This window comes from Microcebus murinus, chromosome X (genome assembly GCF_040939455.1).
Source record: "Microcebus murinus isolate Inina chromosome X, M.murinus_Inina_mat1.0, whole genome shotgun sequence".
Taxonomy (NCBI): domain Eukaryota; kingdom Metazoa; phylum Chordata; class Mammalia; order Primates; family Cheirogaleidae; genus Microcebus; species Microcebus murinus.
In genome coordinates, this window is record NC_134136.1 from 118532638 (window position 1) to 118545305 (window position 12668).

Here is a 12668-nt window from a genome sequence, read left to right on the forward strand (position 1 = left end):
ACTGCTCTTTACCTTACTATTCTCATGTAATAATAAAGCTTCCTTAATCTTTTAATTTCAGTTTACAAGGCCTTTTCTAGTCTTTTTATAGCTAAATAATATTCCACTGTGTAAATATATCATAGTTTGTTTAATAAGTTACTGATTAATCTGGTTATTTCCAAACTTCTGCTATTATAAACAATACTTTAATAACCTTATATATGTGTCAAGAAAATTTAATAGTGATCATCTTCTCTCTGAGAAATAATATTGTGAATGATGTGCTTTCATTATAAGTTTATCCATTTCTAAATTTACAATTAACATGTATTATTTTTATATGGAAAACCAGTAAGTGTTCTCATTTTTACAGGACATACTTTTTGAAGTATCTAGCTCTTTTTGAAAGCAGTAGTTTGCAGTTAGAACTCTCGGGAGCTGCTGAAAGCTAGCTCTTGGTGTATACAGCAAATTTAAAAGAGTGAATCTGATCATCTAAAAGTGCCTTCATGAGAGTCTGCTAAGCTTTAAACAGTAAGCACCTATCCCGACTAACTTCTTCCCCCCCAAAAAAAATATCACTACAAAGTACAGGAAGAAACCACTTTCTACAACAATGAAAGACAAAGGAAACTCCTAAATGGTTTGCATGTATCTTGTGCTACTTCATGACCTTGTGTGTTGCTTAATAATTCCCCTAACTTTAGTGCTCCTGCTGCTTGTTCATGACACAAAGCCATCCCTAAACTAATTAACACCCTCCCACCACCAAAAATAACCCAAAACAAAGCAGTATATTTAGGAAGAGATAGCTCATCTCCATCTTGTTTTAAAATTGCATTTAGAGGTTTGCTAAACAAACCAAAAGTATTGCTGGGGAAGAATTAAACCAAGGCACTCGTGTCACTCTGTAACAGTCCTTGATCCTGTTAAATCATTTCTGTCTTTCTGTTCTGTTTTTAAATACTACTTTAGGGTAGGCATGATGGCTCACTCCTGTAATCCTGGCAATTTGGGAGGCCAAGGCAGGAGGATGGCATCAGGCCAGGAGTTTGAGACCAGCCTGAGCAACATAGTGAGATCCTGTCTTTACAAAAAATAGAAAAATTAGCCAGGCATGGTGGCATACGCCTGTAGTCCCAGCTACTTGGGAAGCTGAGGCAGGAGGATCACTTGAGCCCAGGAGTTTGAGGTTGCAGTGAGCTATGACTATGCCACTGCACTACAGCCTGGGCAACAGAGTGAGACACATCTCTTTAAAAAAAAATGCTGCATGGAACATTTTTGTAGATGCCACCTTGTAGCCTGTGCTATAGGTCAACTGGGGAAAAGACCTAGAAGCGGAATTGCTAGGTCCTATAATTCAACTTTACTAGATACTGCCAAATTGATCTTAAAAAGCTTGTGCCAACTTTCATCCCCACCATCAGTGTACGGGAAATGTAATTCCACCCCTCTTCCCCAAGAACACACGCATTCTCACTGATTTTTACTATTTTCAGACTTGCAATTTTTTTGCAAATCTGCTGGGTGAAAACATGAGTAGTTGCTTTTTAACTTGCATTTCTGTGATTGTTAGTAAAGTTGATTATCTTTGCTTGTTTATTGACCATTAGACTTCTCCTTCTGTGTATCCATATGCTTTTACTGTGATCATATTCCTATTTCCTGGGTTGTCCACTGTCATTTTCATTTTGATTTGGAGGAGTTCTTTATATATTTTGGAGTATTTGCATATTATATGTGTCAAACATCTTTTCACATCCTTGATTTTAAACCTTGTTTATGGTGTCTTTTACAATGCTAAACTTTAAAATATTGATGTAGTCAAATTTATCCATTTTTTTTCTTTATGATATGTACATTCTGTTGCTCCTTTGAGAAATCCATCTTATTGAAACCATAAAGTATTCTCCTATATTTCCATCTAAAAAATAAAGTTTTAAAAAAAATCATAAAGCTTCCATAATTTAAAGTGAACCATTGGCAAATAAGCAGTATATCCAGAAATGGATCTACCTGCATAAGGAGATTGGGAATATGATAAAGGTAGTATTTCAATATAATGAAGGAAAGATGGACCTTTTAGTAAATGTTATTAGGTAAATTATTCGCCATATAGAAAAAGATAAAACAGGGTCTGATAAATTCCAAATAGAGTAGAGATTTTAAAGGAAAAAAATTAAACCATATATATCTAGAAGAAATCATAGGCAAATTCTTCCATAACTCAGGAGTATAAAAGAATCTTTATAACTAGGACTCAAAATCCAGAAACAAGAAGGGAAAAATATTACTGAATTTGACCATGGAAAGTTGAAAAAGAAAACTTCATGCCGAAACACATCATAAGTCAAGAAAAAAGACAAATGGCAAATTGGGAAAATATATTTGCAAATTGCATGACAGATAAATGTTTAATTTCCTTTAAGTATTTTTTAAAAAATAGAAACTAAAAGGCTGTCATAGCAAAATGGGAAAAAGAAATGAACACACATTTCAAGAAAAAAAAATGCAAATGATCCTTAAGCTTATGAAAAGCTGTTCAACCTTGCTGATAATAAAAGAGATGCAAATTAATGTTACACTAAGATAGTATTTTTCACCTATCAGATTGGCAAATGCAAAACTTTAATAACACACTGGCTAGAGTCTCCAGTAAGATATTGAATAGAAGCGGTTAAAATAGACTTCCTGGTCTCATTCCAAATGCACACAATATTTCACCACTAAATATGATGCTAGCTGTAGGCTTTTGCAGATATCCTTTATCAGATTGCAGAGATCCCCTTCTAAGTTTGTTGAGTCCATATTTTTTATCATAAATGTTAAATTTAATTAAATGCTTCTTCTGCATCTACTGAAAGATAATATGGCTTTTTCCTTTATTCTGTTAATGAGGTGAAATACATTGCTTTTTTAAAAATAAAAATTTTTATTGTGGATGTATATTTAAAGTATACAACATATTATGGGATAAATATAAATAGTGAAAAGGTTACTATAGTAAAGCAAATTAACATATCATCTTACAGTTACCCTTTTTTGTTTGTTGTTTTTGTAGTAACACCAGCTAAAAAGTGAGCTCACACAGTATTTTTCTTTCTGTGTCTGGCTTATTTCTCTTAGCATAATATCCTCTAGGCTTATCCACCTTGTGACAAATGGCAAGATCTCGCTCTTTTTAGGGCTAAATAATATTCCTCCGTGTGTGTGTGTGTGTGTGTGTGTGTGTGAGAGAGAGAGAGAGAGAGAGAGAGAGAGAGAGAGAGAGAGAGAGAGAGAGAGCGAGATGTAGATATATACCAGTTTCTTTATCCATTTGTCAGGTCAATGGACACTTAGGTTATTTCCATTTCTTGGCCATTCTTGGGAATAATGCTGCAATGAACGTGAGAGTCCAGACATCTTTACAAGGTAGTCATTTAATTTCCTTTGGGTATATGTACAAAAGAGGGATTGCTGGGTCATATGGTAGTTCTATTTTTAATTTCTTTAGAAACCTCCATACTGTCTTCCATAATGGCTGTACCAATCTATTAATACATTCCCACCAACAGTGTAACTTTTATCCACAACACTGATTGATTTTCAAGTGTTAAACCAATCTTGCATTCCTGAAATGAATCCCGCTTGGTGATGATGGATTGTCCTTCTTTACATATTGCTGGATTTCATTCGTAATATTTTTTCTAGGATTTTGGAGTCTAGGTTCATAGGAGATATTAACCTTTAATTTTCTTCTTGTAATGTCCTTGTTAGCTTTTGGTTTTAAAGTTATAATGGCCTCATAAAATGGGGTTGGGAGTGTTTCTGCTGTTTCAATTCCTTGGAAAAGTTTAAATAAGAATGGCATTATTTCTTCATTAAATGTTTGGAAGAATTCACCATTAAAGCCATCTGGGCCAGGAGTTTTCTTTGTGGGAGGCTTTAAATTGTAGATTCAATTTCTTTAATAGATACAAGAATTTTTAGATTTTATTTTAGCTATTCTAGTTCTTCTTGAGTAAATTTTGAAAAAGTATGTTTTTTTGAAAAATCCAGTTTGTGCAAAATTTTATATCTTGCCTTTCCTATACTAACTGTATCTAAAAGTAACCACATGTGATGATGAAATTTTTATTTTAAAAGAATTCATGCTTATAAACTATTTGCTCAAGAACAAATAATTAACTTAGAACACTGCTATTTTGTAACCCCAGATGAAATAATAGATTTAGGCAATGATCATTAATGGCTGCTCAAAACAAAGTGATAAGCTGATGGGAAATTTTATAATGGCTGACTTAGGCTGACAGCACCTGAACCAACTAATCAATCTTAACAACCCCTAAAGAAAAATAAGCAGACATCATGTGTTGCTTCTTGTGATATAACACAAAGTACATACTACTACCTATGACATGTTCTTGACAAAAAAAAAAAAAAAATCAAACCTGAATCTGACTATGTCTATGGATTTAACTACCAGTTTACAGGTAACAGAGGGGGAGAAAAAGCACATTAAATAACACCAGAAGTATGTAATCAGCAACATCCAAAATACACAAAGTTCTACAGGAAAATGACCTGTTTTTGTCAACAAATACATAATCATAAGGTCGAGGGAAAGGAAGTGGGTCCAATAAATTAAAAGACAATTGGTCAACTTGACAGCAACAAAATACAATGTATGGATCCTGTTTAGATATTGATTTGAAAAAATACAACTGTAATAAAAGGAAAAATGTGAGAGAATAGGGGAATTTCAATACTGAGAGGATATTTGATATTAAAGATTATTAATTTTTTGGTGTGATGACAGTAATATAGTTTTTTAAAAGAGTTCTTATCTTTTAGAGATACAAAAATTTTTACTAGTGAAATGATATACTGGGATATATTTCAAAATAATTGGGGTAGTCAGAGGTAGTGGGGGAGTGTAGCTGAAATACAATCAGCCATGTCTTGATAATTATTGAAGCTGAGTGATAGGTACATGGATTTCATTATATTATTCCCTCTACTTGTATATATATTTGGAAATTGTCACAATATTAATAAAAGGTCATTAAAAATCTTGATGGTGCTGGAAAACAAAGGTGCCATTTAAAGACCAAAAATTTTGTGCAATTCAGGATGTCTGAAAGCAGATGAGATCAGATTGGAAGAGAAATTGAAGGACAGAAAATCATAAATCAGGCCAGGCATAATAGCTCACACCTGTAATCCCAGCACTTTGGGAGGCCAAAGCGGGAGGATCATTCGAGGCTAGGAGTTTAAGACCGGCCTGGTCAACACAGTAAGTCCCCAACTCCACAAAAAATAGAAAACCATTAGCCTGGTGTTATGGTGTATGCCTGTAGTCCCAGCTATTCAGGAGGGTGAGTCAGGAGGATCACATGAGCCCAGGAGTTTGAGGTTGCAGTGAGCTATGATGACGCCACTGTACTCTAGCCTGGGCCACAGAGTGAGATCCTGTCTCAAAAAAGAAAGAAAAAGAAAAAAGAAAACCATAGATCAAGTCATCAGAAGGGTTTTTGTCAAAGGAGCCTCGGAATAAAGGGGTTAGCACATGTGGCTGCTCAAAGGTATGTATTTTCAAAACTTACTGGTGTAAGTGGGACAATTAGACTCCTTTCTCTCCACCAAGCCCATTTTTCCCCTCACCTGAAAAGAACTGCTAGCAGGAAAAGTCCAAGAAAGTTCTCTAAAGAAACTGTCTAATAAAAGAGTCAAAATCTGAGAAAGTAATATTGGTACTATCCCAAGGACAGGGAATAGAAAACACAAAGCAGCTCCATCCCTCTAGCTCTCCAGTAGGTCCTCCACCCAATTCCACTTGCCTACTCCTCTCATCCCTCCTCTATCAAGGAAGTCCTCCTGCTGCTAAAATCTGTCCCCTCTCACAGAGCCTGTGCCAGCCCTCCTCTTCAAAGACAAATACTGCATAATCACACTCATGTGTAGAATTTAAAACAGTTGAACTCAGAGAAGCAGAGAGTAAAATTGTGGTTACCAGGGGCTGGGGGGAGTGGGGGGTGGGAAAATGTTGGTCAAAGGATACAAAATTTCAGATAGGTAGCAAAAGTTCAAGAGATCTATTGTGTAACATGGTGCCTACAGTTAATAACAATGTATTGTATACTTGAAAATTGCTAAGAGAATAGATATTAAGTGTTCTCACCACACACAAAAAAATGGCAAGTATGTGAGGTAATGCATATGTTAATTAGCTTGAGTTAGCCATTCCATAAGGTATACATATTTCAAAATGTCACATGGTACATCATAAATGTACATAATTTTTACTTGTCAATTTAAAAAAATGAATTAAAAAAAAAAGGATCTGTCCAGAAAACAGACCTGTCCAGCATGACTACAAGGGAAACCCACTCTATCTGTATTAACCAAAGCAATCCTTCTATTAAAAAACATAAACAGAAAACCAAAAATTGTCAGATCTTCGAGAAAAATCAATATCAGAAAAAGGAAGTCTCAACATGAAGGAACAGAACTGATCATTACAGAAAACAGGTATTACCCAGGCATGGTGGCTATTGCCTAATCCTAGCTTTCTGGGAGGCCAAGGCCAGAGGATCACTTGAGGTCAGGAGTTAGAGAGCAGCCTGAGCAAAAGTGAAACCCGGTCTCTACCAGAAAAAAGAAAAATTAGCCCGGGGGGGGGGGGGGGGGGGGGACGGACAGGACGACAGGACGCGCATGCCTGTAGTCCCAGCTACTTACGGGAGACTGAGGCTGGAGGATCTCTCGAGCCCAGGTGGGGCCCAAGTAAAATTGGTGGGCTGGAAGTAAAATTAGGGAAGTATCTCAGACTATAGAGAAAAAAAAAAGATGAAAAACATTAAAAAGGTATGAAGGAAAAATCTAGGTGCTCCAACATCTAACTAAATGGTTTTCCAGAAGTACAGGATGGATACTATGATGGGAAAGAAATAATCAAAATTATTATTAAAATACAATTTGCTAAACACATTGATGGGAGTATGTCAAAGGGATACATGAGCCAGCAGAAAGAGCTCCCGATGGACATAGCTGGAATAATTTGAGCAATAAAAGTTTTTTTTTTTTTTTTTTTGAGACAGAGTCTCGCTTTGTTGCCCAGGCTAGAGTGAGTGCCGTGGCGTCAGGCTAGCTCACAGCAACCTCAAACTCCTGGGCTTGAGCGATCCTCCTGCCTCAGCCTCCCGAGTAGCTGGGACTACAGGCATGCGCCACCATGCCCGGCTAATTTTTTATATACATATCAGTTGGCCAATTAATTTCTTTCTATTTATAGTAGAGACGGGGTCTCGCTCTTGCTCAGGCTGGTTTTGAACTCCTGACCTCGAGCAATCCGCCCGCCTCGGCCTCCCAGAGAGCTAGGATTACAGGCGTGAGCCACCACGCCCGGCCTAAAAATTTTAATAGTATTAAATTATAACACAAAGTATAAAATAAGTATCCATGAGTCCATACTGAGATGAATAACTGAATAAATTAATTACTGGGGGAGAAATCACTTCTCTCTCATGCAGAATTCCAAATAATTTATGCAGATACTCCACACTAAAGGAGGGGGAACATAATTCCATACTCCTTAATTGGAGGCTGTGTGTAGCAACTTCCTTCCAAATAGTACAGTAATGGAAAGCAGGAGAAAAGAGTGACTTTATGGTGAAGAAACCTGATAAACACTACCTCAGCCAGGCAATCCAGGTCAGCATCAACAATGATAAGCCATGTTGATAATGTGCACCACTGATGTGATGTGATGAAAACGGCACTTTCCTCTGTGATCTTCCTCCTCAAAGCCCTTAACTCCAGTCTAATCATGAAAAAACATTTTAAAAATTCTGATATATTGGAGGAGCATCTATAATATATCTGACCAGTATTTCTCAAAACTGTCAAGGTCATCAAAAACAAGGGAAGTTTGAGCAGCTGTCACAGCCAGGGAGATAAAGGAGACGTGACTGTCATGTGGTATCCTGGACAGGAACGGGATCCTGGGACAGAAAAGTGACATTAGGTAAAAAGTAAATTCTGAATAAAGTATGGACTTTGGTTAATGATAATATATCAATGTTGGCTCATTAATTGTAACAAATGTGCCATGATAGTGTAAGATAGTGTAAGGGGAAACTGGATATGAGTCTGAGGTAGGGCACAGGGGAAGTCTCTGTACTATTTGCCTAATTTTTCTGTACATCTAAAACTTCTAAAAAATAAGGTCTTTTTTTTAAAGTATAATTTGCTTGAGACAAAGACATGACTCTTCAGAATGAAAAACCTAAAGAATGCTGAGTATAATGAAAGAAAAAAAACTCAGAAATTACTGTTTCATTTCATGATTCTGAATCCCTCCCTCTCATATTTGCCGAGTGCTTATTTTTAGGCTCTCAAGGGAGTGAGTTTCAACCCTTCCAATGGCCTCGGTTTCTAAATTTTTTTAAATGTTAGTTACGTGTATCTTCTCTGTAATGACAAGAACGCACAGTAAAAGGACACTACTATGCATTTAAAAAATTCTCTAATTCCGTTTTTAAAAACTCACACTTAGAGATAAATTTACAAAATTAAAAAAACTCCAAGGTAAAAGAAAAAAATCCAGGGCCAGGCGTGGTGGCTCACACCTGTAATCCTAGCACTCTGGGAGGCCGAGGCGGGAGGATCGTTTGAGCTCAGGAGTTTGGGACCAGCCTGAGCAAGAGTGGGACCCCATCTCTACTAAAAATAGAAAGAAATTAGCTGGACAACTAAAAATACATAGAAAAAAAATTAGCCGGGCATGGTAGCACATGCCTGTGGTCCCAACTACTCAGGAGGCTGAGGCAGGAGGATCGCTTGAGCCCAGGAGTTTGAGGTTGCTGTGAGTTAGGCTTACGCCACAGCACCCTAGCCCAGGCAACAGAGTGAGAGGAGACTCTGTCTCAAAAAAAATAAGAGAAAAAGAAAAAAATCCACATAGCTTTCAAAGGAAAAAGGTTACTCAGGTTCAAAATCAGAATGACATAATGCAACATCAAATTCTAAGATACTAGGATATAATGGAGCAATGTCTTCAAAATTCTAAGGGAAAAATATTGTCAATCTTGAATTGCATGAGAACAAAAGATTTATAAGACACACAAGAACTCGGGAAAGATTACCATCCACATTCCGTAAGAATTATTCAAGAAAATAGTTTAACCAAAAATATAAGTAATCCAAGAAACAAGATGACATGAAATATAAGAAACAGTAGGTGCTGAAGTCTATCCCAGATTGGAGGTGGGGACAGGAAAATTAGAAAAAAATTAAGAGGCTTTATTATATCTTGACACCTGGAGAATTCTCCATTGAATGGTGAAGTTTTATAAACATTTCCTTTTCTATGGAGCTAAGCCCACTTCTTGATTCTACACAGAATGATGTTTATATAAAGTCATTGTGCTCCGAGCAAATCAAATGTGTTTAAAAAAAAAAGAAAAAAAAATCACATTTCAAATTCTGTTCATGTTTTTCTTTTGAAGTGTGATTACTGCTATATTTGGATTTATTTTTGCCATCTTCTTTTATGCTTCTTCTTTATCTTGCTTTCTCTATGCTTCTTTCTTCTTTCCTGCCTTCATTTAGATGGGATTGCTTATTTATATGTTTGAAATGTATTTGTTCACAACTAATAGTAATGCGCTTGGGGACTGACCTTAAAATTTTAACATGCATACACACTCAAAAATCTAAGGTTAATCATTATATTTTGGAACAACACAAGGACTTTACACCACAACTCCAAATATTACAGTTCTACACTTGTTTTATTGTCCTCTCCCTCCCCCACTGACTGAATAGACATAACTATTATTTCACACATGCAGTATTGGCTTAGATTTACCCCCTATAATGGAGACTGTTGGTGCCCCATCCAGATCCCTTTTATTGGGACAGTACACCAACTGGCCAGCTCTAGTATTAGCTGACAGTTATCCCATTCTGAGAATTGCTTCCCTCAGGACAAGGCCTCCCTAGCTGGGAGGTTACCCATCCTAATCCCTGAGGGCACACTGCAGCCAATGCCTGCCAGGAGATACAAAAAGCCAGCCTCCCTTGCCACAGTGGGGACAACTCCGCGGTGCCTCTATTAGTTGTCTAGTGCAGCTGTAACATATTACCACAAACTTAATGGCTTAAAGCAACACAAATTTATAATCTTAGAGGTCTGGAGGAGAAGTCTGGCATGGGCCTTACTGGGCTAAAGTCAAGGTGTCAACAGAGCTGTGTTCCTTTCTGGGAACATTCTGTTATCTTGCCTTTTCCAGCTCCAAGTAGCCACAAGCATCCCTTAACTCATGGCCCCCTTCCTCCATCTTCAAGGCCAGTAACATGACATCTGTCTGACCATTCTTCTGTAGTCACATCTCTTTCTCTGACTCTCTCTTCTGCCTCCCTCTTCCTCTTTTAAGGACCTTTGTGATTACATTGGGCCCACCTAGATAATCCAGAATAATCTCTTTGTTTGAGGTCAGCTGATTAGCAACCTTAATTCCATCTGCAACCTGAATTCCCCTTTGCCATGTAACCTAACTTATTCACAGGTTCAGGGGATTAGGACGTGGCCATCATTCTACCGACCACAGTATCTGCAGATACTGCTCCAGAGCTATCTGCAGGATCAGGTCAAGGTTAGATTCCAGCTGAACCCACATAAGGGGACTTATAGGAAGCTGTGTCCTTATGCAACAGTAAACAGTATTTGTCATAATGTATAAAATTTTATAGGAATTTAATAAATTGTTACTATAAAGGATGTGAAAGGGAAGGTGTTAATAGAGCTAAATCCACATCTACCATAATAGGAAGTCTAAGTCATTTATCATAATAGAAAGTCTAAAAAATATGGTTGTAGTAATTACCAAAAGAAACAACTAATATAGTTGAAACTTCTCTGGGGAAAAAGCCACTAAATTAGAGACAGGTGGAACAGAGAAGTGTTCTTTTTCTTTAGAAGCCTTATAATAAGTATTTGATTTTTTTGAACTATGTGCAATATTTTGATAAAATTAACTTTAAAAATAGCCAAGCACAGTGGCTCATGCCTGTAATCCCAGCTACTTGGGAGGCTGAGGTGGGAGGATCATTTGAGGCCAGGAGTTGACCAGCCTGGGCAACATAGCAAGATCCTGTCTCTAAATAAATAAATAATTTAAAAATTTTTTAAAACTTAAAAAATAAATTCCATGAAGCAGAAAAGAAGAAAAAGCCTCCTAAGATAGCAATAACCTAATAATTTTAAATCCCTATTCCTGGTTCTAAAACAATAACTTTTTCTAACTATAAGTTAACATGCACTCAATATAAAACTGTTGAAAAAAAGTAAAAATCCTATATACCAACCTCTTAGAGATAACCACTATGAACATTTGTGTGCAAACTTACTCTCACCTGGGTATTTTTTTCCAAAAAATGCAAGAGCTGGTTGTAACCTGATTTTATTACTAACATGTGGATATCATTTTAGATCAATGTATACAGCTTTACATTGCTCTTAATAAATAGAGCCAGGTGTGGTGGCACACAGCTACTCAGGAGGCCTCAGGCGGGAGGATCGCTTGAGCCCAGGAGTTCAAGGCTGTAGTGTGCTATGTTCACCCCTGTGAATAACCACTGCACTCCAGCCTGAGCAACACAGTGAGATCTCATCTCTTAAAAAAATTATATAAAATTCTAGGATTTGAATATATAATTTAGTAATAATAATTTAATAAAGACTAGGAGGGAAGAGAGGCTCTATTGTCTTCATCTTTCATTATAGGGAATTAACAGATATTACCTAAAGTTGGTAAATAAAGACTGAAAAATTAATGTACGATATTTAAAGTAATAAAGGCAGCCATTAGACAAACTTAAAACATATTAGCAATCAAAACAAACAAAAGTCCTGCATATATGTACACAAAATTTTTCACCTTTCAGAGTGGACATTCAATATACACTATCCAAACTTTGACAATAAAAGTAAGTATATTAAAATCTATTTCAAGACAACTATGGTTGTTCCGTAAAGGGGATGAGGGTAGGCACTTATGTTATACCTTTCTGTTGTCATGTATGTACCTGTTATTATAAAAAGATATTTATAATATATAACTAAAAATAGCTGACTTGTAAAGTAGTACTTTTCTGTGTAAGAGAGGTAGGTGAAAAAAAGTCCATAAACTCTGACTCAATTTTTATACAATATACACGTGCTCATGCACAGATAAAAAAGACTCCAAAAGCTACACACCAAGATATGAAAAATAATTATCCCTAAGTACATATTATAAACATTCTATATATTCTTTATGCTGATCTATTTTTCTATAATGAACATTTCATTCATATTATATTTGAAGTAAGAAAACACATTGAAAAGGGGAAATGGGAAAGGCTATAAGAATAAAAATAAAATCAGTCAAAATGCCCCTACGTATCTTTCAAAGCTTAGGTCTCAAAATAGATACATTCCATATATCCAAGTTTTAATAAATATTGCAAACAGCCTTTATGCCCTCCAACATAAAAATATCCACTTTAAACAAAGGCAGGCTATACAGGCGTTTCATTGCAAGCAAGCCTCTGATTCACCAGATTGCCACACAGAGATACAGCATAGACAGGAGGCACAACGAGGAATACCAACAGAGATGGGATAGTACAGAGAGTACTGGTAATATTTTGTACTT